General features: G+C 31.6%; 1 protein-coding gene across 2 annotated transcripts in view; it reads right to left on the reverse strand.

Moving 5' to 3' along the window:
• Nucleotides 1-5,283: 5,283 nt before the first annotated feature.
• The window catches only part of LOC142317349 (uncharacterized), a 74,374-nt gene continuing 52,280 nt past the window's right edge, over nt 5,284-27,377 (reverse strand). For both annotated transcript variants that reach the window (XM_075353832.1, XM_075353831.1), the window contains one exon: nt 5,284-12,839. The gene's annotated coding sequence lies outside the window, so the exon portion shown is untranslated. The remainder of the gene's footprint in view (nt 12,840-27,377) is intronic.

The raw sequence follows: 27,377 nt of genomic DNA on the forward strand, positions 1-27,377 counted from the left end.
ACACCATCAGTGACGATCCTATGGATCCCTGAGAGCTGGCCTTCCACTGTCCCCCTTTAACCATACACCATCTAATCATCTCGCTTTTTCTTCCATCTTTTTAGAGAGGACCAGCTTATAAATAGGTCCTCTCTCGAGCCTGTCATGATTGTCATTACTTCTTCAGGAGTGACCATCTTGTCAAATGGTCTCTCAGATCCCCCCCCTCTCATCTGGGGCACCTTAAAAAGGTGTGCTCGACATTATCTGTTCCTTGCAATATTGACAGCAGCAAGATAACCTCCCTCCTCTTCTTGGAAAGGAGGTAGACATTGGATGACCCATGTCCTGAAAGCCATTTGGCTATCCAAAAATCGACCTCCTCATATCCTCGGTCGAGCCAGGTCTTGGTACATGGCATCAACCTGTATGTCCATCTGCTGGTGGAGGTCGCATCCCACATCTCTTACCATCACCTAATCAGTGCAGTCCTGGTCTCTGAAAAATTCTTGCCTTTGCATCTCTCAGAGCATTTCTTGGCCATCAAATCGATTGGAGGCATACTGGCAATATTGGTGTTTGCCAGTATGTGAGACCAACCGGTATGCCTTGACAACTCTTAAGCGCTAGTCTGGGGTCTACTAAGCATCCTAACCCTGTTTCTCAATACTGTAGAAAAAAATTTGGATTAAGTACGATTAAGTACCTAATTTTTGTACCTAATTTTTGTACCAAAATAATTGTGATGCATCTGTATTAGGTTAGATACACTGCTTGTTTCTGCATTGTTGGTTGGGTTATGATGTAAGTTTCCTACATATTTTAAAAGTGAAATTATCTCTTTTGGATATAGTAAAATGAAGTAACTAAAGTGATTTATTTTGTTTGTATTCTGTTGCGAAAAGTAAACTGGAGTATAATTTGTTTGATGGTTGGGAAGAATATGCGATATTATCATGTTTCTTTTCTACAGAATACATCATGAATACAGAGACTTCAATATAATATTTTTCATAATTTTTGTCATGAAGAAAAAATATAATGTTTGGGCCATAACCTATGTAGAAATTGTCTTTAGCAAACATCTAATTTGGTACTGGAAGAGAGAGAAGGACTGTCAAGTATATGAAAAGAAAACGCCATAAAACAATGATAGAAAATACTCAAAAAACTGGAAGACGTTTGTTTAAATCCTGTTGAAAAGCAAATTCACTAAATCCCTATTAGGAAAGGTAGTAAAAAAAACTTTGCAATAAACAAATGTTTCACAGATAAATCTTGGATACATATTCTACCATAGTTTGAAAGAAAAAAAAAACAATTTTATTTTTAAAAATTTAATCTTTCAGAAATCTCTTCTCAATGACATAATTCTTTTCATATATATTATTTACATCTGTTGCATAATATACAATTATTGTTAAAAAGTAATAGTTATAACAGCAAAAATTTTCAAATATTTGTCGACAGATAATTTCCTTGTTTTATATTGTACATCTTTGGCATTCATTATTTTGACTATTATATCTATACATTTAACAAGGTAATAAAAATTATTAATACCCTTAGAAATACAGTAGAAATATCACAGTTAAAATACATATATTAGCAATAAAACAATTAAATGTCTTACAGCGTTTCAATAAACTGTAATAATTTTAGAAAAAAGTAGGTATGAAACCATTTAGAAAAATTTTTCTAATATTTTTTCTTTATTACTAAATATTTATGTATTTTATGGAAACAGTACTGTATCTGTTATTTACATATTACATGAGACTAGTTTTTATTTGGTGGGGGGGGGGATGATAAACACATCAGATTTGAGTTTTCATATTACATTTATGTTAAGTTATTAAAATACGACATTATATATTTTTCAGTTTTTAAAAATCTAAATATTTAGAACTAAATATTCAATTAAATATTTGGGTTGATTGGATTTAAAAAAAACAAAAAAAAAACAATTATTTTAATAAAAAACAAAAAAAAAATTTGGAAGCAATACAGATTAACTTAGTGAAAAATTGTAATTATCAATGTTACATCATTATTAAGAATTAGAAATCTTACATGTCTATGTGTACATGTCATAGTTTTTTAGTCACGCACAAACTGAAAAAAAAAAAAAAAAAAAAAAAAAAAAAAAAAAAAAAAAAAAAAAACGATAACGAGAAAAAGCTAAATCAATTTTATAAAAAAAATCAAATTAAAAGAACTTTGTACTAAGTTTTGAAAGTTCCAATCTTTTTATTTAGCAATAAATTACTGTTCTACATAAATTTTAAACCACTAGTTTGAGCAGTTCATCTCCAAATTCTGTTCATCGTGTCAAACAGACAGATGTGAATACTGTCATAAGGGAACTTCAAAGTACAGTAATTCTAAAAATGAGAAAACATCTACTAATCTAAACTTTCAGTTAGGCTATTTACTTTATTGTCCCCTGCCTGGAGAAAGGGTGACATCATCAATCAGCCAAACTAAAACAGGATGAGAAGTAAATAAAGGGTACTTTTCTTTGTACGATCTCAGTTGTTGTTTTAAGTGTATATTAAATAAAATAAAATGTAAAATACTACCTCGTATATAAAATTAAAGTATGGACAAATTAAAAATAATCTGACCTTTAGTAAAGTCACTGAAAGAATCATTAAGAGATTTTATGTCTTAATCTAACATCTGTTTTTTCCATATGTTTTAAACTGAAACGTGGTGAGCAAATAAATTTGCTCACCACGTTTTAAACTTTCTAAAGTTTAAAACAAGAAATAATATAAAATATACACGAATCTCATTAAAACCTGCAAATTTTGATTCAATCAATTTAATAATTATGGAAAATACAGGTGTTCATAAAATCATGCAACCTCAAACGGATACTAATTCTACATTTGTAAATTTACAAATTTAAATTAGTGTCCCACTTAGGACTTAAGACTTAGTCCTATACTAAATGCTAAGATCCTATGCTAAGTTTTACTCAAAACACACAGTTTTACCTCAAAACACACAGCCTTGCTATAAAACTGCTGGTTATAATGAGATGACTGTCTCTGAATCTCTTACAAGCAGATTTTTATTTCTGGGAATCATCTGAAAGATACTGTTACACAAACAGAAATCTTGGCTAATAAGCATAAGGAACGCTACATTTACAAGGTAAATAATCTATTGATGTCAGAACGAAAACAGGAGATTGAAGACTGGAGCCTTGTGTCTTGGCAGGTCAGGTGGGACGAATCCCCCACAGGTAGCTACACGCATGGTATATTTCTAGTGTCTGATTTAGGTGTCTAATCAGTACATCTCACAGTTTCTCTTTGGGCACGGTGCCTTTCGTGCAAGTTTGGCTAGGTTTCGTTTCGGTGGATTCGAGTCAATGCCCAGACTGTGGGACTGATGATACAGTGGATCACATCCTTTACGTCTATCCCTGATACGAGATCGAACGTTCACGAGCTGTTAGGTAAGTTGAGAGGATACATCCCTTTCTGGATCTCCGTATTAACTGGATGATCCACGAGGAGTGGTCTATAGTGGCTGGTTTTTTTTGCGCCCTTATGGTGTGTAAGTCTGCAGAGGGAGTTTAATCAAGGTATTTGATTGTGGTAGGATCCTGGGTGGCTAGGGTTCTGGCCTAGGCATTGGATTGGTTGGAGTTAGGCGCATTGGCATCGTGTCATGGTTATATTGGTGTTGTTTGTGATTCAATTTGGCACTCCCACTGATGGGGTTGGCCGCACTGCCGGGGGTGTGGCTTTGTTCCGTCAGCGGCGGTCCTGGTTGTGACTTGGAAATGCCACATGAGACTCCATGATGGGACCGGGTGGGGGTGCTGGATTTGTCTCTGGCTCCTGCACGGACCATAATGAGGTTACATTCCCCTTGTTAGGTGACCGATTTATTTGGGTGTAGGTTTGAATTTTTATGATGCGCAAAACATAATTTTGATTGGTATGAATGTAGCACTGATTTAACTTTCAACTTGTTCATTTTCTGAGGCATTCACAATCACAGACGGTGCAGTCAAATCTAGACTAGGCATGGGGTTTACGTTTCTGCGGTTTCGGTCAGTTAGTTTGAGGGAATCATGTTAGATTGTATGTGAAGATATCTGTTCTAAGGCCTACATGAAAGCAAAATTTGATTTGTATTTTACTGATCTGCTGAAGCATTTACATAGGTGGCATCCCAACCGAAACTTGGCTGATGACTGTGAGATGCAATCAGTTAGAGGATCTACAGATGACTTCCAGTAAAGCTCCTCTGGGCTCAAAACAGAGGGATGGTGTGGCAACCGGAAACCTCACAAGGCGGGTGTCTTCTCCCTATGAGGTTGGGATGAAAGATACTGTTTTCAAAAATGACCTCCACACTTTGGGTGGATTGAAAGAACGAAGGTGGCTTCGAGTGTAAAGAAATGAATTGACACCAGCATCAACATTCACTTATTTGAACATACTTATTGAGCATATAAGCGAGGAAAAAACTAAAAATTTAATTTGCTTAATTAACTATTTTGTATAATTCAACTGTTGTTAAATAAATATAGTTACGTATGGGGTTACTTGATTTTATGAACATTTTACACACAAAAAAAAGAATTAATCACAATAATGAAATTTTACAATAAGAATACAATTATTTATTTAGTAATGAAACTGATTCACTAAATAAAAATTACTATAAAAAAAACATGTAATATATTTTTAAAAAAATCATTCTTTAATTCAATGATATTAAATGAAAGAAAAAACTATGTAATAAATAAAGATAATTACAGAATAGAAACTCAAATTAAATAATACTTAGAGTCATAATTTTGAAATTATAACTTATATACATAAACATCCAATCAATTCATATTTATCTTTATAATTTTAAATTTGTCTATTAGATTAATGATATGTTTTATAATACATAATTATATTATTATTGAAACAATCATTTGATAATGTAATATATAAAAATGTGATTACAAAATTACAACTTTCATATTAAGAAAAAAATTGAAATTTTACACAATTGGGAAATCACATATAATTTTTTAAATAAGTATTCTATAACTCATTATCTAATTTATTATAAATTTAATGAATTACAAACACGTTCATTACATTTTTAAAAATATATAGTAATAAATTAATTTAACAATTAATATTAAATTTATCTAAATTTATTGGTAATTTTAATTTTATGACAAAATAATATTATAACTATCTCATTAATAATAATAATAATAATTAGTATGAAAATGAGAGTATACATGAAGAGTTACTTTTATGTATAAGCACACAAACTTGTTTTTTACACGCTGATTAAACATCCAATGTTGATAAATTAAAAGTAAATAAAATAGCCTACAGAAATTTCTTTTAATTTAATCCTAAAATAAGTAAATTTTTTTTTTGAAAAGGTCACAAATTTGTTAACATATTAAATCATGATGCGATGTGAGTTTTTATAAATCTAGAATTTAGTTCGTTTTGAATCATAATTTTATACAGAACTCATTTAGTGCTAAAAAAATGTTATTGAATAAAAATTAAATTAACAAATACAAAAAAGAAATAAAAAAAAAAGATTGTGTGAACAAACTGACATTCTGTCTTGATAGCTGGCTAATTTTAATAAATTTTAATTCAGGTTATCATGATAATCATCAATTTTAACATTTTGTTTAAATATAACTAAATACTATTAATGTTTAATAATTAGATGATTACTGCTTTATAATTTTATTAATACAGGTGTTCAACTTAAAAGAGGCCTCAACACTCATTAGTTTATACTAAATAAATATATTGCTGTAAGATGGGTACAATAATATAGAAGCTGGAATAGGGAGGGCTGTTTATCGCCTGCACATTTGAGTAGTGCCAGTCTGTACCGAGCACTGAATTTTAAACAAGGTTGCATAATCGTGTGTTGTTCGTTAAATTGTGTTTAACTGTTGAACATGCATTTGCGGTGGAAACTTATTTAGAGATGAAATCTCATGTTATGTGTTCAGGGAGAAATTTGGAAGGGAAACACCAGTGAAAACTGTTATTTAGAAGCAAGTTAAAAAATCTTATAAAACATGTACGGCGTAAGATAAGAAATGTGCCTGAAAGGTTTAATAACATTTCACGAGGTTCAACCCATACTGCAGTGGGAAGAATTCTAAAATATTATCTATGTTGAATGCAGGATTTTTTCAGAGGAATAATCATTTCTAAAGGATTACGACCACCAAGACTCCCTGATCTGACTAATCCAGAAATGGGGTTACTTAAAAGAAATTGTTTACAGGAGCAATCTACACACCCTGCAGGAATTGAAAAGAAAAACATTACCAATGGCATCCAGAAAATGAACAGGGTACAACTAACAAGAATACAAAGTTCAAACATGTTGAAAAGTGTATAGAAGTGGATTTATAGAAGGGGTTGAAAATGAAGTCCATTATTATCTAAGCGTTTGCCAATAAGCTATTATTTATAGACTAAGTGATGCAGGCTCTTTTTAAGTTAAATATTATTTTGCTCTTAATAAATAGCAATAACCAATACCCACCCTTTTGTGCTAAAAATAATTACGAGGTGTGGCTATTAAATAACGAGACTAATGTAGCTACAGAAGAACTGTGCATGCACCAAATTCGTATGACCGACAACTGTGTAGCATGAAGCCTTCTCTTTTGATTGTTGCCATTCCAACTTCTGTAGAAATATTAGTCTGACCGTGGCCTTTGTTTGAATAATATCTGTTTTTTTGCTAGTGTTTGTTAGTATTAAGTGTTTTATTAGAGCAGAGTTGTAAAATTTCATATGAAACTTGAAAAAACCGCTACTGAAACTTATCTTTTATTAAAAAAGGTATATGAATTTTTATCATGTGCGTGGATTTTTGAGTGGTTTAAGTGTTTCTAAGATAGCTGAGAAGACATTGAATGATGTTCGTCTAAGTCGCCTTTCCATATCAAAAACTGATAAAAATATTGAAAAAATTGATAATCTGATCTCATCTGACTGTCAGTTAACTAACTATTTCTGCGATTACTGAAAGTATAGAAATTGACAAAGAATGCATAATGCAAATTTTACACAACAATTTTAACATGCAAAAAGTGTGTGTGAAAATGGTGCCTTAAAATTCTCAAAATCGAATCAAAAGAAGCTCGTGAAAATGTTTCTTCTGATAGTTTGAATGCCACTGAAAATGACCCAAACTTCTTGGAAAGAGCAATAACAAGTGATGAATCTTGGCTTTCATGTATGATCCAGAAACTAAGTGTCAATCCATGCACTGGAAGGCACGGGCAAATCAAAATTCAAAGCGATGATGATTTTTTTTATATTCATGGGACTGTGTACCTACAGTGGGTTCTTGAAGGTGAAACTATTAATCAACATTATACTACCTTGAGGTCGTTGCTCAACTCCGTGAAAAAATAAGAAACAACCTGAATTGTGGAAGAATAAGTCATGGATTTTTCATCCGGACAACACACTGCATTATTTGTAAACATTTCTAGCCAAGTATAACACTCCAGTGTTAGTAGACATCCGCCTTATTTGTCTGACCTGGCACCATGTTACTTTTATGTATTCCCCAAGGTCAAATCTGCATTAAAAGAAACAAGATTTCATACCGTTTGAAGTTGCGAAAGAAAAAGTGGCATATGTCATGAAAGAGCTCACAGAAGAAGACTTCCAGCACTGTTTCGAACAATGCAAAATTCGCATGGAGCGTTGTAGGGATAGAGGAGGGGTGTATATTGAAGGAGATAATAACTAAATATGTATAAATTTAAACTAAAATATTTTACAGCATTAGTATCGTTATTTAATAGCCACACCTCATAAGACAAGTGTACATAATCTTCAACAAATTTTTAATACAAATAGAATTAGTACAATAAAACAGTTCCATTGATTTTAAATACAATGGTAATATAATTTACATACATACACTAGTATTATAAATACAATTATTGCTGATAATAAATACAGTTGTTTTCTGTATATATAAATGAGCTATAATGTAAAAGAATTTCTTTTTTTTATGAGTAAATGTAAATTATACAAAAACAATGCTGAATTAATATCACGGTAACATTTTCATTTAATTGCAAATGTAATTATACAGAATGGGCCAAAGAAAAGGAGAAGTTTTCTTTGTAATTTTGATGAGACTGCAGTTTGTACATGTTTAAGTACACGAACAATAAAAAAGTTATATGAAAATTTAATAAAGAGAGGAAAGAATAAGTTAGATACTGCTACTATTATTAACCCTATCTAACATCTTGAATTAATAAATAATAATAATAATAATAATGATATATTATGTAGTAATTAAATTATAACATATCTTTAAGATTAGATTTAAAAAAATTAAAACGACTCAAATATAATAACAAAGATTCACTATTTAAATAAAAGCATTAAGTTAACAATAATTTATACTAAAATTGTAACTAATAAATTTGGTAACAAAATAAATTAATGGTAACTATAAAAAAAACACGGTAATAAATTCTTTTGCTGAAAATAATTGAGCATATTCCCACATTTATAGTTTTTCTTCTCTACATAATATGTTAAATACATTCTTAAAAAAAAAATCCATATTATTATACTGGAAGTCCCTTAAAATTATTGATATTAATATAAAATAACTAATTAAAAAAAAAAAAATTAGAACAAATAAATAAAATAACACTTCAAATACATATATTACAAATTACAAGTATAACAATTAAAAATAACAAAAGATGTTAAAAATGTACAAAAAAGTGCAGGAACACATTGAAAATACTGCGCTTATAAATTAAATTAATTATACATTAAAGTATACTTTAATAACTACAAATAATAAATAAAATGTACACATTTTTAATGTGCAACAACATACTCACACAAAACACATACGCACACTCACACACTTTTTAAGAGAATATACATGAGCAGTATATCTGCTGTTAATTTTCTGGTCTTGAATTAATCATAAATATAGATTGTTCAAGAACTGAAGCCTCAGGACTAGAGATATTTTGAAAATTTTTGTGAGTTAATGTTACTGAAAACGACCAAAACTTTCTTTCTAATTTATAAATGTATTAAATCGTAAATAAACAAAATTTCTGATAGTATGGATTAGAAAATTCATTTAGTAAGCTGGTTTTTAAAAATTATATATAAAATTCAAACTAGCTTTACAAGTAGCCGCTTTACACAGAAAAGGTAAACTGGCTTGATGTGTTATCAAGTCTCGAGAGATTGTTGGATAGTATTTCTTTGACAATAAGAGAATGATCACGGAACAACTCTCAATATTATCGAAACATTTCTAACTAATCAGTACAGATAATTTATTGGGTCACCTTGGTTTTAACAAGACAATACAATTGTAAATGTTACTTAAATCTCTATTATTGTAGTATAACAGTTGTGAGGGAATCATGTCACTTGAGAAATGGCAAACAAATTCGTACCATGGCAAGCAAAATCTCTAGATTTAAGTGCATGTGGAGATTTTTGAAAGTAGTATCTACAAGATACCTTAAAATATTGATGAATCTGGTGAAGACTTGGCGATATGAGGCGTGGCTATTAAATAATGAGACTAATGCTGCTACAGAAGAACTGCGCATGCACCAAATTTGTACAACCAACAGCTGTGTAGCATGAAGCCTTCTCTTCAGATTGTTACCATTCCAATTTCTATAAACATATTAGTCTGGCCATAGCCTTCGTTTGGATAACATCTGTTTTTTCTGATTACCAAAAAAATGATAACTGTATTGTAAGTTTTGATTCCGTCTGGCAGCTGATGAGCTATGCATCTGTGGGGAGGTACAGTCAAATGAACACCTGATATTTGACTGCCCTGCTCCTGGGGTGTGGGGGGGGGCAGAGACCGGGCCACCCTGGAACTCAGAGACCAAGGGGAAAATTGGCCACTCACAAGTAGCATGTCAATGTGGCAAGAGCTACATTGTTGGACCATGTGGGAGATCCTTGATGCGGATGCTATGTTCAACCGACATCAATAGTTTACTTAAGGGAAAGACTCCTAACACACTGCTGTGGGAAGCTAACCTTGAGATATATGGTTGCCACCAGCCAATTAGGGCTTCAAGCGGTTTAACATGGTGAACAGGTACTTCCTGGCATTCAGCGACCTAGGCGTGGCAGCAAATTGCTGTCTTGACAAAGTAAATTTTAATTTATGGATGTCATATATATTTTTAATAGTTGATGGGGTGCGCCTACCCATTTCAGTAAATATATGACAAGTGAGCAGTTCGGACATGTAAGCCGGTGGTGTATGGCACTGTGCTTAGTCCGCTGATGCTGTTAGGTAAGCTATAGGAGCTATTTAGGAGACTGATTGCTAAAGTGTTTCGAGCTCAGTAGCCGTTTGTGGCACAGACATTCGGTCTTATGCTTTACAGCATCGAATGGGGTGGTGGCGGGAGAAATGCCAAGCAAATAAAAAAAAAAATGGTATTATTAAAGCAAAAAACTGTCATGAAATTTCATATGAAACTTCGAAAAATCACTACTGAAACTTATGTTTTATTAAAAAAAGTATGGCAATGAATGTTTATCACATGCGCAGGTTTTTGAGTGGTTTAATTATTTCCAAAATTGCAGAGAAGACGTTGAAGATGATAAAAATTCAAAGAAATGATGGTTGTTTTTTTCATTATTCATGGGATTGTGTACCTTCACTGGATTCCTGAAGGTCAAACTATTAATCAACATTACTACCTTGAGGTCGTTGCTGAACTCCATGAAAAAATAAGAAAGAATTGAGTCGAATTGTGGAAGAACAAGTCGTAGGTTCTTCAACAGTCAATACACAGGCTCAAACTGCACTGTTTCTAGCAAAGTATAATATCCCAGTGTTAGAATATCTGCTTTATTCGTCTGACCTGGCACCATGTGATTTTAATCTGTTCCCCAAGGTCAAATCTGCATTAAAAGGAACAAGATTTCAGACCGTTGAAGCTGTTAAAGAAAAAGCGGCACGCATGATGAAGATGACTTGCAGCACTGTTTTGAACAATGGAAAATTCATATGGAGCGTTGTAGGGTGTATATTGAAGGGGATAACTAATTATATATAAATTTAAATAAAAATATTTTACAGCATTAGTCTTGTTATTTAATAGTCACACCTCGTATTGATGTCCATTGGTGGTACATTTTATCTGAAATGTTGCAGAAAGTTATGGAAACTTCAGCAAGAGGCGGATATTTGTAGGATATAATTTTTGTTGTGTAATCATTAAAAGATAATTTGTAAATGGAGTACTTTGTTCTAAAACCTACAAAGTTTTATGTATTAATCTTTCCTCCTTAAATTTTCCAATTTTTTTTTGTTGCTCTACCACTATGTTAGGTTTATTTTACATTAAAATTATTTTTAGGATAAATTATACTAATTTAAATTTATTACTTTAATTATTTGCTAACAAAAAGCAGTTACGTAAAAAAAATGGAAATAAAATGGACTATAGAAAAGATTTCATTTAAAATAATATTTACTTTGTTATTAGTTCATAATTAATTAATTTATAATCAATGACAATTCAAATGAATTTTTAAAATTTATATTTTACAAACTATTTAAATATTTATTATAATTTTTTTGCAAAAGAAAGAAAAGAAAAGTTAAGGAGGGTTATAAAGCAAAACATATATGACATTTTTTTCTTTTCCTTCCTTTCAATGAGAAAGAATTCACTGCATCCTGCAAATTCCTCACATTTATTCATACCAACCATCTTTCAAAAGTTATTAGAGTAAAAAACAAATAACTAAAGAATATTAAATAATTATTTACAATTAAATAATTACTTCTGGCGCATGAATAAACTTAAAATATATAACACGATCCAAATTGAGATAAAATTAAAACTCTTACAGCTCAATCTAAGACCAGATAATAAGAAAACTGAAACACCTGAGGTTATTATTAGTCTTTCAAATAAGTTTTCGTGTTTTCTTTTAAAAAACATAATTTTGAAATTTTTCACATATATGCTTTTTTATTCTGAAACGATTCATGCCAAGTTCTTAAATACGTATTGAATAACCTTAACTTAATTTTTATCGATAGAGAAATTACTGAAAATTTTTAATAAACACGACATAAATAGTTGCATTCCACACATAATTTTAAAACTTTTTAAAAGAATTCAATGTTTTCTTCTTTTTTTTCTTTTTTTTTATAAAAATATGAATTTGGTTTTAAATTTTTTTTATAAACTAAGACATTTTATTGTAAGTTAGTGATTTATTTTTTTTTTTTTAATTTTAGGTGCTGAAATTCATTTTTAACATCTTCAATAACTTTTTTTTTTTAATTTATAAAATTAAAGTATAAAATAACATCATAACATAATGACTAATAAGTTAAATAATGAACAAAAAAAAAAAAAAGGAAGATTTTACTAAGTTGGAAAACGTGACCACCTCAGTAACAAAAACAGTGCTGGAACTATGTAATATGGAAGTGTGATGTGTAAAATACCAGCTGAGTTGACAACTGTATGTATTACTGTAGCCGCAGTCAACGCACTTAAACTAAGTTCACTCAAAACGCGTGGGCTGCTTCTTCGTATAAGACTAGCCAATTTTTCAGCTTCTCTTGAACATGCTTCTAATTGCAATTCTGAAGCGTGCTGAGTTACGGGTGTAACTAGAACAATCAAATCTAGTTCTACAGTCAGATATCCTCTTACAGTACACTCTGCTACTTGCACTTGTCTGTCTAGAGCGCTTAAAACAGCACTAACAGTGAGTGCACTTATACTGTTTCCTCTTAACGCATATAAAGCCCTGTCGACTTGCTTTTGGCTGAAAAAAATAATAAATTATTAAAACGAGACAAAAAAAAAAACAGGTTAAAATTAATATTATAATAATATTAATTAATTTTTTCAGTGTTCAGCTTTTATACCACGGGTTGGTCTAGCGATGAAGTCATCATCGCAAATCAGCTGATTTCTAAGTTAAGAGTTCTAAGGTTCAATCCTACTAAAGGCAGTTACTTTCATATGGATTTGAATACTAGATCGTAGATGACGGTGTTCTTTAGTGATTGGGTTTCAATTAACCACACATCTCAGGAATGGTTGACCTTTTTCCTTTCTTTTTCTGTTTAACCTCCACAACCACCGTAAACTGTTACTTCAGAGGATGATATGTATGAATGTACCAGGTGTGTAAATATGAAACTGGAATTTTTGAACAGAAAATACATGTTTATTGTATGAAAATTATAAAAAAATATTTTATTAAAAATATTGTCTACCGTTAGCTACACATTTTTCCCATCCCTCTAACAATTTATGAATACCACGTCAAAAAAAAAAAACTGTTGCTTTTTTGAGGCAAACCAGTGTGATTGAGCCATTTTCATAAGAAGTAAAGTGTTGCTAAGCAAGTGCGTGTCCCATCGATGCAAATAAACAGTATTCGGATGGAGCCAAGTCTGGTGAGTAAGCCACAAGCGAAAGCATTTCCTAACTGAACGCCTCAATCGTTTCCTTGACCGATTTTGCTGTGTGTGATGGTGCGTTATCATGAAGCAAAATCACTCACTTTGTGTTGTCTTTTTTGATATTCCGGTCTTATATCACGCAATGCTTGATTCAAATCGATCAACTGTTGTCGGTAGCATTCAGTATTAATGGTTTCACCAGGTTTTAGCAGCTCATAATAGAGCTGCTAATCCCTTCTGATCCTACCAATCACAGAGCATTGTCTGCTTTTCATAACGATTTGGCCTTGAAATCAACGTCAATGGTTCACCTAAAGTTACCCATCATCTTTTATGCTTAGGATTCTCAAAATATATCCACTTTTCATCACCTGCCACAATTTGATGAAGAAATGACTTTCTTTTGTATCTGGCAAGCAGCATTTCGCCAGTGGTTTTTCGATTTTCTTGCCATCTTTCATTCAGTTCATGTGGAACCCATTTTCCCATGTTTTGGATCTTTCCTATGGCTTTCAAACGTATGGAGACGGCTTCTCGTATTACATTTAATTGATTCGCGAGTTATTGTTGAGTTTGAGCATCATTCTCATCCAATAATGCTTGCAATTTGCTGTCTTCAAACGTTTTTGGTGGTCTTCCAAGTTCTTTGTTTCTCACATCAAAATCGCCACTTCTGAATTTTTTAAACCATTCAAAGCTCTGTGATTTACCAAGAGCATGCTCACCGTAAGGTTTGATAAGCATTCGATGTGATTCGCACTAGTTTTCTTTAAATGGTAACAGAAAATCAATGCTGCCTGCAAATCATAGTTTGTAGGTACAAAACTTGACATCTTCAATGCTAATTACTGTTGTGTGAAACTTGTATTGGGAGTTGAAAATCTTTGTCAGGTGTCAAAGAACGAAAATTGTGTCATATGCAGTTTTATAATAACTACATTGACAGCTAGGGCCATCTATGGGCAAATTCTAATATTTACACACCTGGTAAATGTAGTGTTGTACAGTCTCAGGTCGACCTGAGATTGTAGAAGTGTAGTCTTCCACAATCTCAGTTCATGTGGATGATCAATTTCTGGAGTAATCTCTTATGGTGGTTCCAGAGACTAAACAGAAAAAGAGAGTGTTCAGCTGTTGTGGGTGAATTATTGGTATAAATAGTTTATTGAGAGGGAATCTCCTCATGTTCTAAATTATAAAGAAATTGCAGTTATAAAGATGCTAATAGATTACTGTTAAATATAAAACAGTTAGTTATGTAGTATGTTTTTATATCAATATAATTAGTGAAAATAACATGATAATATTGTGAGAAGTAGAGAAACTTTTAAAATTGAATAGTGTGAAAACAAGAAAGAAAGAAAGAAAGAAAGAAAGAAAGAAAGAAAGGGTGATAAAGAGAGAGAGGAATGACAAGAAAAAATGGAGAATATTTTTATTATAAACTACGAATTTTATATCAAGAGAATTCTAAAAAATAAAATAACGGTTAGGACAATAAGTGTTGTTTTGTAACCATTATGCTTGAATGAACAAAGGGATGGATCAGCTGCTGTCACTTGAAAAACCTATAGTCCCAGAGATATAAATACTACTGACAGCGATTGATTAGAATGGATCTATGTGATAGTAGTCAGAATGTATGAGATAAAAGTATGGAACATTTTGCAATAAAAATGTGACAATGTTATTTTCTGTGGTTAAGTGTAAGAAGTTATCTTTTGAGTTCATTTTGAATCAGGGATAACGTCCTAGTTAAAAGTATAAGCTAGTTTCCTTTTATAAATAGTAAACATAAATAACCTTGTGTAAAGTACAGTATTGATTTTATAAATTTAATATTAGTGTCATAATTTTTTTTAAATTTTATATTAATTATCATTAGCTATTTTAAATTTCATAGTACAATCACAATTACAGTTTATAAAGTACAGCTGTGCAGCTTAAAACTGAACTGTTACACAATAAACACAGTTGCACCATACAACATTTTACAAATGAAATGAAAAAATAAATTAAATAGTTATTGGAATTAGCAAAAATTTACATATTTTATCATATTTTTACAAAAGATGTTCAAAGTGAGTGTCCTGCGCAGCGATGTACTTTTGTGTTTAAGTGGCTTTGTTGACTTCCCTGCTCTTGGGGAGGCTAGAGACCGGGCCACCCTGGAACTTAGAGGTCAGGAGGAAAATTGGCCAGTCACAAGCTGCAAGTCAATGTAGCAAGAGCCGCATTGTCGGACCTTGTGGGAGTTCTTTGATGCAATTGCTTTGTTCAACTGACATCAGTAGTTTACCTAAGGGAAAAGACTCCTATCGCACTGCTGTGTGAAGCTAACCTAGAGGTATGTATGGCTGACCACCAGCCAATTAAGGTTCCAAGCGCTTTAATATGGCGGGCAGGTACTTGCTGGCATTCAGCAACCTAGGCGTGGCAGAAAATTGCTGTCTCGATGAAATAAATTTTAATTTATGGATGTCATATATATTTTTAGTAGTTGAAATATATGACAAGTAAGCGGTTGGAACATGTAAGGCGGTGGTGTATGGCACCGCACTTTGTTTGCTCATGCTGTTAGGTAATTTCTAGGAGTTACTTAGGACACTGGTCGCCAAACTGTTTGAGGCTCAGTAGCAGTTTGTGGCACAAACATTTGGTCGTATGCTTTGGGGCGACCAAATGGGGTGGTGGAAGGAGAAATGCCAAGCAAACCAAAAGTCTGAAAAAAGTGGCTGTTGCATTGATTCAGCTGATGCAAAACATTGTTGTCAGCGTCATCAATTTTTTGTTGAATGTTCACCTTAAGTTTACCAATATAGGAGGACTTCATAAAAAAATTCATTAAGTAATAGTAAAGGAAAAACTCCCGACTAGACAAATCTGGAAAACACTGAGGCCACTGTGTTCTGCTAGGAGTTCGTTCTTCTCTAAAAGCTGCATGAAAGCGTACTGGTGAATCATTTGATGTATGATACATTCATCTTTATAATACTGTTTCACAATTTGTTAACCGACCGTACAATTCTTAAAAAATTGTGCTGTACACTTCTGTATCGAAAAACCGGTCAAAAAGTATCGATTTCGGTACATGATTACCAGAAATAACACTGATTTTCTTATCGTGAAATGAATGCTCAAATATATGGTGACAGTTTTCAATCATCTGATAGCTGGTGTTGTGCAAAATAAAATGTGCAGAAAAATTAAACGATTTCTCGTCTGATATATATAATACAACACTGGTCTATCTACCCGTTGACAATATTTTTGAAAAGCCAGTCATAATAATTGAGATGTTTCAGTTTGTCTGTTCTATTAACTTGTTGTACGGTTGTTGTTGTATTACACGATATCAAGAATATTATGACAAAATGTGTATTTTATACCTCTTTGTTGAGATAACTAAAAAAATATTTTTTCAGGGTGGTAGAAACTCTTCTTTGAATATCTGAAATTTCGAATGGAAAGTTGTTTATTTTATTTTTCATTTGAAACTGATCCCATTTTACATTATTTTTCAACCGTATTATATTGGTACTCTTTGTTGGGATTGTGGCATTTACTTTGGGATACTGCGAATATCTGATGCACACAAAAGGATTCTACTATATCAACCCCTTTCTCGATCAAATAAGGTATTTTAGAAAATCACATTGCAAAGAATGTAACTAAACTGCACTGAAGCATAAACAGTTTATAACTGACAACAAGAAGAGTAACATACAGAACAAATATTGGTACTAATAGTAGTGGCATTAAACTCAAGTAATTGCAGTTTGAGTTGGCTTGGTTCAGCTTTAAATTGCTCATATGGTATTTTGTACACAGAAACTCAACAGTAAATAAATAGTTTTGTAAACTTTTAACATATGTAGTCTTTTGATACTCTTTTTAAAATTGATAACATGTGACAATGTACTTTACAATTATATGTATAAAATCCTTATTCTTGAAAAATATGAACATGTCCATGATCATTATTCATTAAATATCAGTAATATACTGAAGTACTTAGCTGCCTAATGACAGCAAAAATACAATTTTAAGTTATTTAAAAAAAAAAAAACCCTGTCTGTATACTGGGGCTAAATTAATAAAAAATTTTAGTTGTGAAAGTAAAAGATCATTCCAAAGCGTATTATTAAATAACACTGCCCAACAAAAAAATCTTTTTTTGAATGTTTCCTTCATGATTCAAATCTTACTAATTTTGGGCTGAAAAAAACGAATATGATAAAGATAAATTTTTATTAGCTCTAGTTTCTGTGATATACAATAGATGCAAGTATTTTAATTACATATACTGACAACACAGAAAGTCGATTTGACATTTTTTTAATGACAGTTACATTCTAAGAGTTCTTAATTGATGGAAGCATACCTGGCAGTTGGTTAGGTCTGAAGAGAATTACGTGAAGATTTCTTGCACGCCAATCTGCTTGAATATAATGTAATTTCTTATCTCTACTGGCCCACATACATAAAAAGCATCAGTATTTAGTATACCCCAGTTGCATTCTTAAGAGTACAATGATGACTTTTAGATTGTCACCGATTTTCCACTTGTGTTCAGCATATTTGATTGAGTCTAGGAGGATTGTTTCCTTCATGTGAAATCTTTTTCCTGTTTAGCCTCTGGGAATTATCGTTCAGGTATTACTTCAGAGGATGATATGTATGGTTGAACGGAGACTGTACAAGACTACAGTTCAACTATTCCTGAGATGTATAGTTAACTGAAAAACGAACCGTAAAGAACACCGGTACCCACGATCTAGTATTCCAATCCGTATAAAAGTAATTGCTTTTACTAGGATTTGAACGCTGGAACTCTCGACTCCCAAATTTGAGAAGATGTGTTCACCACTAGACCAACCCGGTGGGTCCTTCATGTGAACTGCATGACCAATAGGAATAGAAGGAAGATGGTTGCCGTTGTGAAGTAATGCAGCTTCAGAACTAAGCTTGAAGGAGTCTATGAATAGCCTCCAATCAGTTGGATCATGATTCAAATTCAAACATTTTATCAAGCCATTAACATTGTAACAAAAAAAATTGTTTTTCTTCTTAAAAAAAAGAAAGCAGATCCCTTTAGCAATGGAATCTTCTCCAATGTAGTTCAACACTATAGTCTTGACCCTAGAAGTCCTGCCTTCTCCTTCGACAAATCAAGGTCTCAAATGAGATCACTCAATTCCGCTTGACTCAGTCTGTGCTGTTTATTATCTTTCTCATCATCACAGTCATGGGACATGGAAGGCTTGTTGGATTCTTCTTCTTCCACACTGTCTTCATTTTTTAATTTAAGATTTTGGAGTGAAATAGGAACATAAACTATTTGAATGAGGAATAGATCGAATAGCAGATGGAAGATTAGGATATTGAATTGTGTTCCTCTTTTCTTCATTGACAATACTGCTTTTATAGGTGTGACAATACTGCTTTTATAGGTGGAGTCAAGCAGAAATAGCATCCTATTTTATTTTACAGTAAACCATATATTTTACAAATTTAGTTTCACACAATTTAAATAATAGGAAAATGTTCAAGTTCCTTCTAAAAAAAAATATTATTCACACAAAGTATTTCACTGAAAAAAAATTACTTTTCTCCCTTACAACCATAACAATATTTTCTGCTTCCATTTCAAATAAAACAAATATACCAGAAAGAGTGACACACGATAATTTAGTCGGTCAATTTTTACTTAACCTTTTTTGAAGGAAAACTTTCATTAAATTGATAATTTCCTCAAAAATTATTAAAGCAGTAATTACTATAGAAGTATGAGTAGAATTATTAACTGACCACCCCTTGCCACATGACATCACATCTCATGTTAAGAATATATATAAGTTTCTTCTGCATTTTGGGGTGTAATTATATGGATAACAAATTAAGATAAAATAATCAGAAATTGTCAAACCACCACAATATATATAACTACACAATATACAGTAATAAAAATTTAATAAATTGAAATTTTAATTTGCATAATTATTAAAGTCTGAGCACAATTAAAGGCCTAATTTTTGTGTTAAATATACATTTACTACTATCCTTATATCCAGTTGCAAGTGTTCTGCAAATAATAATTTTTTTACACTCCTCTTTTTCTGTACAATATAAACACTGTAATTTTTATTTTATAACAATATTTACATTTTTAAATAATTAAATGATCTCCCACATTTTACAAACTGATGCAATTATATGAGCATTTGATTCTTAGAAAAGTACTTCACAAGAAATCAATTCAATTTATCATATTATTAGATGATTTCAGCCTAGCATTAGCATCTGTTATTACTTTTAAATACAAATCAGAATATTCATGTTCTCCTTTATATCACTGTACGCATTATATTTGTAAATGCCCATATAAAACATACAACCTCTGGGCCAAACCCCAGGATGGTTATCTTAGTGATTTTCTTATCACTTTTCAATACACCCTGAAACTTAAATTTACAAGGGTCATTCAATTATAAACCAGAATTTTGCCACACAAACTGAGCAAAAGCAGTGAATGTGGCAGGGCACTACGGGTAGTTGGTTGGATGTGTGTGGAGCAAAGCAACCAGCCAGCCACACCTACACTTGTAGGTCACATTCCCACATCAGTAGCAGAATGTCCAAGCAGGAGGCACCATCATCCATTGTGCAGTGAATTATAATCAGATTTCTCGCCAGCAAAGATGAAAAAATCCTCTTAAATTTTTATGACTCCAGGCATAGTTCAGAGAAGTTACCCGTCAAAAACTGAAATGTTTGATAAAGTCAAAAAATTTTGAAGTGGCCATGATGCAGTGAAGAACAAAAGTCACGAACATCGTCAATGATGACAACATTCAGGTGAACTGCCATGTAACCGTTGCTGAAATTACATCAGAGGTGGGCATAAGTGGTGGGAGTGTGTTTCAATATTGTTGTCACACACTCTTGGATACTACAAAGTCAGTGAGGTGAGATCCATGTGTTCTCACTGAAGCAGAGAAATCTGAGAAGACATCTGTCAGCAGCTTCTGAATCGCTTTGAGAAAGGAGAGGTATTTTTGAACCATACTGTGACCTGTGGTGAAATGTAGGTCCACCATTATATCCCGGAAAGCAAGAGAACAAGTATGGTGTGGTGGAAAAGTGAAGAGGGGACACCAATCAGGACCAAGAATCACTTGTCAGCTGGAAAAATTCTTGCAACTGTGTTTTTCCGGCCTCTGTGGCACGAGTGGTAGCATCTCAGTTTTTCATACGGAGGTCCTGGGTTCAAATCCCAGTCAGGCATGGCATTTTCATACACTACAAAAATTTCCTGCACAGACGAAGGATGGTAAATGCAACATACTGTGCCAGTTGTTGATGTCAGGACTGGTTATCACAACAAATGCAACATCCTGCTTCTCCATTACAAAACACAGCTACAAACAACAGCTGACTCACTAAAATTCATTCGACACACCTCTTGAACACCCACCACAGTCCAGACTTGCCACTGTGTGATTTTCACATGTTTGGTTTGCTGAAAGAAGCTTTAGGAGGGGAAGATTCAAAGACAATGTCACAGTCAAACATTACATGTGCAAATGGTTGTTGAGGCAGCCAACTTGTTTTTCTGATGAGGGAATCAGTAAACTACTTACCCAGTGAAGGAAGAATATGTAATTCTGCTGAAGGAAACTATGTAGAAAAATCAGTAATTTTTTTGTAATTTTAACTAATAACAATAAAGCTATGTAAACAAATCCCGGTTTATATTTGAATGACCCATATCCAATTAACTTTGCTACGTAAGTAGTAATTTAAAATGAGAATGTGTTGTATTTCAGTAATTTTCTATGTAGCAATATTTTTAATCACACCTATGAGAGATAAGCTATTTGCGTCTGTCAAATAGAATTTAGAAATACTGAATTATTTTTGTACATTTCATTTAGCAAAATCAGATAACTATTCTCAGATTTTACTCATAAACACTTTACAAACAAAGAAATGATATAATATCAAAAGTAAGATGACTATCAACATGAATTATAGTTCCTCATTATCTATTAGGTGATAGTGAGGAACTAGTACAATAATCCTATAAACATTAAGAAAAAATAATGAAGAATGACAGCAATATTAATAATTAAAACTAAACAAATTTGTAAAATACTATCATATAAGCAGGCGTATAATGACAATATACAAATAACTATAGTATTCTATTAATAAATTTATTTCTACTTATATCCATTATCCTGATTTGTGTCTGATTCTCTATTAGTCCATTATTATATATAAACCAAAACAGTTACTTAGCTGAGTTGAACAATAATACTACTTTAACAGTATTTATCATTTTTAGAATGGACTTATTTTAAACGACACAGTAATTTACATGATCAAATCTATTAATGTAATAATTAGGAAAAATTAATAAAAAAAATGAAGTCAAATTATACAAATTATTTAATTACAGTTACCTCAAGTGTTTCATGTTAGATAAAAACTTTATTTTGAAATGGGATTTTCTGTATCATTAATTATATCATTTTTAGGAATAAAAACATAATTAGGTATAAACCATTTAAAATTTTAAATTCTAAATAAATATTTAGGGAAAAATAAAAATTACTTTGATACCAAGAATGACCACCAATACCCCTAGAAATTGAGTTCCATCATTTTCAGCAGGACATCAGTTTAAGAAGCCAGTGTAGCATGTCAGGAAAGCTAGGTATTCCAGGTACAAAAATGAAATGCTACGGTATTACTTGGTCTGGAAGAGCAACATTAGAGCAGTACTTTATACAAAGCAAAAAATTAATCGATAAAAAATAGTGTTTATATGTCACTTGTACATAAAATAAATAATTAATAGCAATGTAACTGTGTGAAGATAATAATTATTAAAGATATCAATATAGAATGAAACATAATTTTGAAGAAAATAATTAAAAATAAATTGCATCAAAAATCTTATTAATCATGAAGGGACAAGTCACTTGTGACCAACCAATATTTGATTGACCTTCACAATTAGGAATAATGAAAATCTTGTAAACGTTTGCAATGCAATTTACAAAGATGTTATAGGACTATTAAAAAGATTTTTGAATCAATTTGTTTCTTCACATTCTTGGTAATGAATTTTAACAAATGATTTGAGCATGAAATTCATTTCGGCAAAATTTTTACTTGGTAATGTGTGCTGTGATTTGAAGAACTGGCTTCAAATTATCTTCACTTTCTTTTTTAAAGTGTGACAGGTGGAGAGTTAATGGTATGGTTATAACCCAGGAACTAAACACAGCCAAGTCTGTGGAAATCAGAGAAATCAAAGAAAGCACGGCCAAGTTCAATCAAATATAAAATAATGTTCATTTGGTTTTTTGATGTGAATGTGACCATTCATAAAGAATTTGTTCTTCCTGAATAGATGGTGAATCTGCATTTCTACATGAATGTATCGAGAATGATGTGTGAGTTTGTGGTGAGAACATCAACAATATGGAAGAGTGATTTGATTTCTGCACCATAACAACCCTTCCATACTACTCACTGTAATAAAATAGTTTTTGTCAAAAAACAAGATGTTCGTCATCCCTCACCCTCCCTAATAAACCCTAAACAACTTTTTCTTGTTCCCATATATGAAAAAAATTCTCACAAGGAGTGTTTTTGTAGTATACATAAAAAACAAAAAAAATTCCTGCAGGCCTTGGACAACAATACTTTTCAGTAATTTCAAAAATGTTTCCTGAAGTAGGAAAACTGTTGCAACACATGTATTCAGTCCTATTATAAGACACCTCTTGTATTATCTAGAGTACAAAGTACAAACAATAAATAAAAAATAATATTTCTTAAATTATTATTATAGAATTTGTAAGATACAGGACACTGACATACAAGAAAAAGGTATTATTTTTTGAGTAGTTCTTTTATATTTTTTCATTAACAGCTGAATGGTATTAGTTTACAAAAATGTAGAATCTTGTTATAAACTCCAATAATTAGCTAAAAGGATTTTTTTAGACTGTTAATATCTAAGCAACTGATAAATTACAACCAATGGACAGCAATCATTAGTTGCCAGCCATATCTCGGTTCCTTACCATTATAGAAAATAAGACAGGAACAAATAGTATAAAGTAAAAAATAATATGAGGGTATATCAACAAGAAGCAATTTTAGATATCTAAATCAGAATTGTTGCCCCATTCTACTTTCCATATCAATCAGTTTTTTGTCAAAAAACAAAATGACCAAGTAACAGTAAACAAGTCTTGCTTGAGATTGAACAGAATGACAACAAAGTTTGGGCAAAGAAATTGTATGCAAATACACTTTTTACATGCATAAAAACCAACACGTAATCTTGAGAAGACATTACATTTCTTATTTTAACAGAGCTACCCTTCACTGAAAGGACATTTTTTACTCTGAAATAAAAATTAATATAAAATGCTTTGCTTGAGATGATCTGGATTAAACTTTGAATTTTATTATACCACAAAATAAGAAATCAAAGGGATTCAGATCAAATCAATCCACACAGCCAAGACAATCGATTTAGGAATCAATTTTATTTAAGAATCATGTTGAGCCAGTTTCTCACTTCAACAGCACTGTTAGACAGTCCTGCTGAAACCATTCTAGTTATATCTCTTGCAACAAATCAAGTGATTAGTTACCTAAAATGATCAGCATTTACATTATCTCCGACACACTTACTTTATGCTCACAGTAAATAAATGGTACACATCCCTCTTCATCTGGCAAATATTGTTGCAATGTCATCTAACCTACAATTGTAGGACCATGGCCTTACTGTACTACAGCACATTAAAACAAAATCTTATTATTCTATTAATTTAATTTGTTATTAATCAAGTAACTTTTAATATTTACAGAATGTTGCAGCTAATTAATTAATACGGTTTACTGACAAAAAGGTAAACTATCTTATTAGATACTCATCTAATGATGATTTTATTTTTTGGGACGAAAATTATATCTAATTCAGTTAGCTTATAGAGTAGAAGTAAACCAACTGTGCGTATGAGTGTTCAGGCAGCCGATTCACAAGCACCTCCTATGCATATAAAAACACTATACAACGTTAATATTCAGTAACCATGCACTCATATTTTACAAAAATTATACATATATTTTAAATTTAAATAAATTAAGACATGTTAAATGATCAAAAAATATTTCCTACCTTCTTTGGCACATAACCCATGAGTATTTTATTTATTACAATTGTTTGTTGTTAGGTAGTTTCCTTGAGTTTTTTAAGAGTTATGAAATTGTCTGTCCATTAACAGTAAAAGTTCACTAATATTTTTTAAAAATTTCTGTGACAATAAATAAATAATTCAGTACAGTTATCGTAATTTGACTGCAAGAAATCCATAGTGCTGTCAGTAATAAGAGATACAATGAGAGGCTCAATTTTGTTTTCTATTATCTTATCAAATTCCCAATAATTTGGTTCAACAGCATCCGTTACATGTTTTATAGAGTTTTTCCATTCCTGCTGGCTCATTTATTGATGGCTTTTAAGCATAAATTTTTAACATCAGATATTTTCAAAGTAGTATTTTCTGATACTACATAACTTTTGATTTGTCCCCAAATTAACTCAATTGGACTGAATTCACAATGATAGGGAGGTAATTGAAGCACGGTTTTACCACTGAATCTTTCTAACTCATAAATTTTACACACATTAAAACTACTTTTAATAAGTGAAAACCTTTGCGATGATTAGACCTTAAGTTCATCCTCTTCAAGAATCATTCAGTTTGAACTAAGCCACATTTTGATATCATTGTTTTTCCAAGACACGCTGGAATTTTTTCCTTTTTACAAGAAAGATAAGGAACCATGTCTAAGACAATAACCGAATTACGTCTTCCAGAAAAGGTAACATCGTCAAACTATTTCATCTCATTATGATAGTCTCCTGTACATTTAGATTCAAAAATCCAGAAATACCATTGACAAACCCACTATCACTGTCGATATGCATAATTATGAGATGCCTACCTTTATCCAATTGAGCTTATTACTGGTTGATAAGCCACATAGAAAGGCTTCTGTTAAAACATTCACAGCTTTATTTTTTAAAACGAAACTTTTCGTTGACCCAAGTTTCATCCATATAATATGTTCTATGGCCTTCTTGCCTCATTTTTTTAATTTCAGTGCAGTAATATCTTCGCCATATAATGACATCATCCCTGCCAATTAAAGCACTTTCCTGACCCCATTTTTCATATGTAAAATTCATGATTTAAAGATTTATAAAAAGTTGTTCTTCAGAAATCTGGTACATCATTATCATCTTTTACAACTCATAACACTTTGTCTATTGTACGACGTTCATTTTGAAAATAAACTTCATGTACTTTTTTACGAATCGCTTTTTACCAAAATCGTCAACTTTTTCTTCAACTGACCTGCAGGATTTTGTTTTCTCAGGAGACCATAATTCATTAGTAAATTAATACTTCGTAATCACATTGTACACTGAACCAGCACAACTTCCACTTATGTTAGCAGTTTTACTAATTACATCTGAAATCAACACTATTGGATTACTCTGTAATTCGCTTTTGAAAGCATTTAAAATTATGTATTTTTCCGCTCAACTTGCAGACTTTTTTGCAGCCTTTTTTTCAGAGGGTCAATAATCGTGCACTATCAGCTGAATCAGTATTAGACATGATGTCAAAATAATGATAACTCAAATCACAAATCTAGGAATACACTACTCACATTCCTGTAAACTTAGAAAAAAATTGCTTTAAATAATATTAGCGTTAAGTAAACACATAACAGAAACACAAAAATTGAACACAAGCACAAAAAAGTGATCATATGAAAAGATGAGTTTTAATAGAACTGAGAAGACATAACATTTTATAAACATTTGGATATATGTGACTACTATATGACTAATTACATGATAACTAATATATAAGTAATGATTACAGTGTTGCAAGTACGTAGATATGGCCGTGTTGTGAATCTGTACTGATACACAGAACATGACTCAACAGAATCATGATGAAATCACTCATACAAACGCAATTTTAGTTTATTCTTCAGTCTACAAGCTAATTGAATACAGTATGAGTATTAGTATTAGTATTTTGGTTCTGTAAAATGCAACTATTGCAAACAAACTATTAATTTATATTCTCTAAGTAAAGTTTAGTATAGATAGGGAAGAACATAGTTATGAATAAATACTAAATACAATACCCAAAAATATTCCAAATCGGGTGAATGTCTGTCATAGTGAATCATCACTAATTACATGTAAAATATCATCTATCATGGAAGGTAAAGTATAGATTATATTTTTTTATCTAATTTCTTCTGAAAATGATTGACATTTTCAGAAATTTTAAAGAAATCAGATATTCAGTTTCTTCATTTGCTGAAGGCTGTGTACCTTCATTCTGAACACATGGGAATTATTGTCTATCAGTAAGAATTTAATGAATTGAAATACAGTTATAGGATTAAGTTGGTCATAAAAGACACCTGCAATTGGGGAAAATAGCTTTCTAAAATATCCTAGTTCAGTCTTGTTATCTTCAGAAAAAGTATATCCTTTGAAATAGCAATCCAAAATTCTTTCAATTAATCAGCCTGGTCTGAAATTGTGAGCAAGAATTTTTACAGATTACTGTCATGGATGTGCACAATTTAGATAGCATTGATAAACTTTCTTTCTGTATTGATAAATTTAACTCATAACTACTTTGCAAGGCATTCTTAAAATTATGCCCATGTTGAAAGTTCAAGATGTCAAAGGTGTTGGTAATCGGTATAATAAAAATCTGATTTGCCTTTTTCTAGAAAATGATAAGTACTGGCTTTAAAAA

This window comes from Lycorma delicatula, chromosome 1, assembly GCF_047948215.1.
Source record: "Lycorma delicatula isolate Av1 chromosome 1, ASM4794821v1, whole genome shotgun sequence".
In the NCBI taxonomy this organism is placed as follows: domain Eukaryota; kingdom Metazoa; phylum Arthropoda; class Insecta; order Hemiptera; family Fulgoridae; genus Lycorma; species Lycorma delicatula.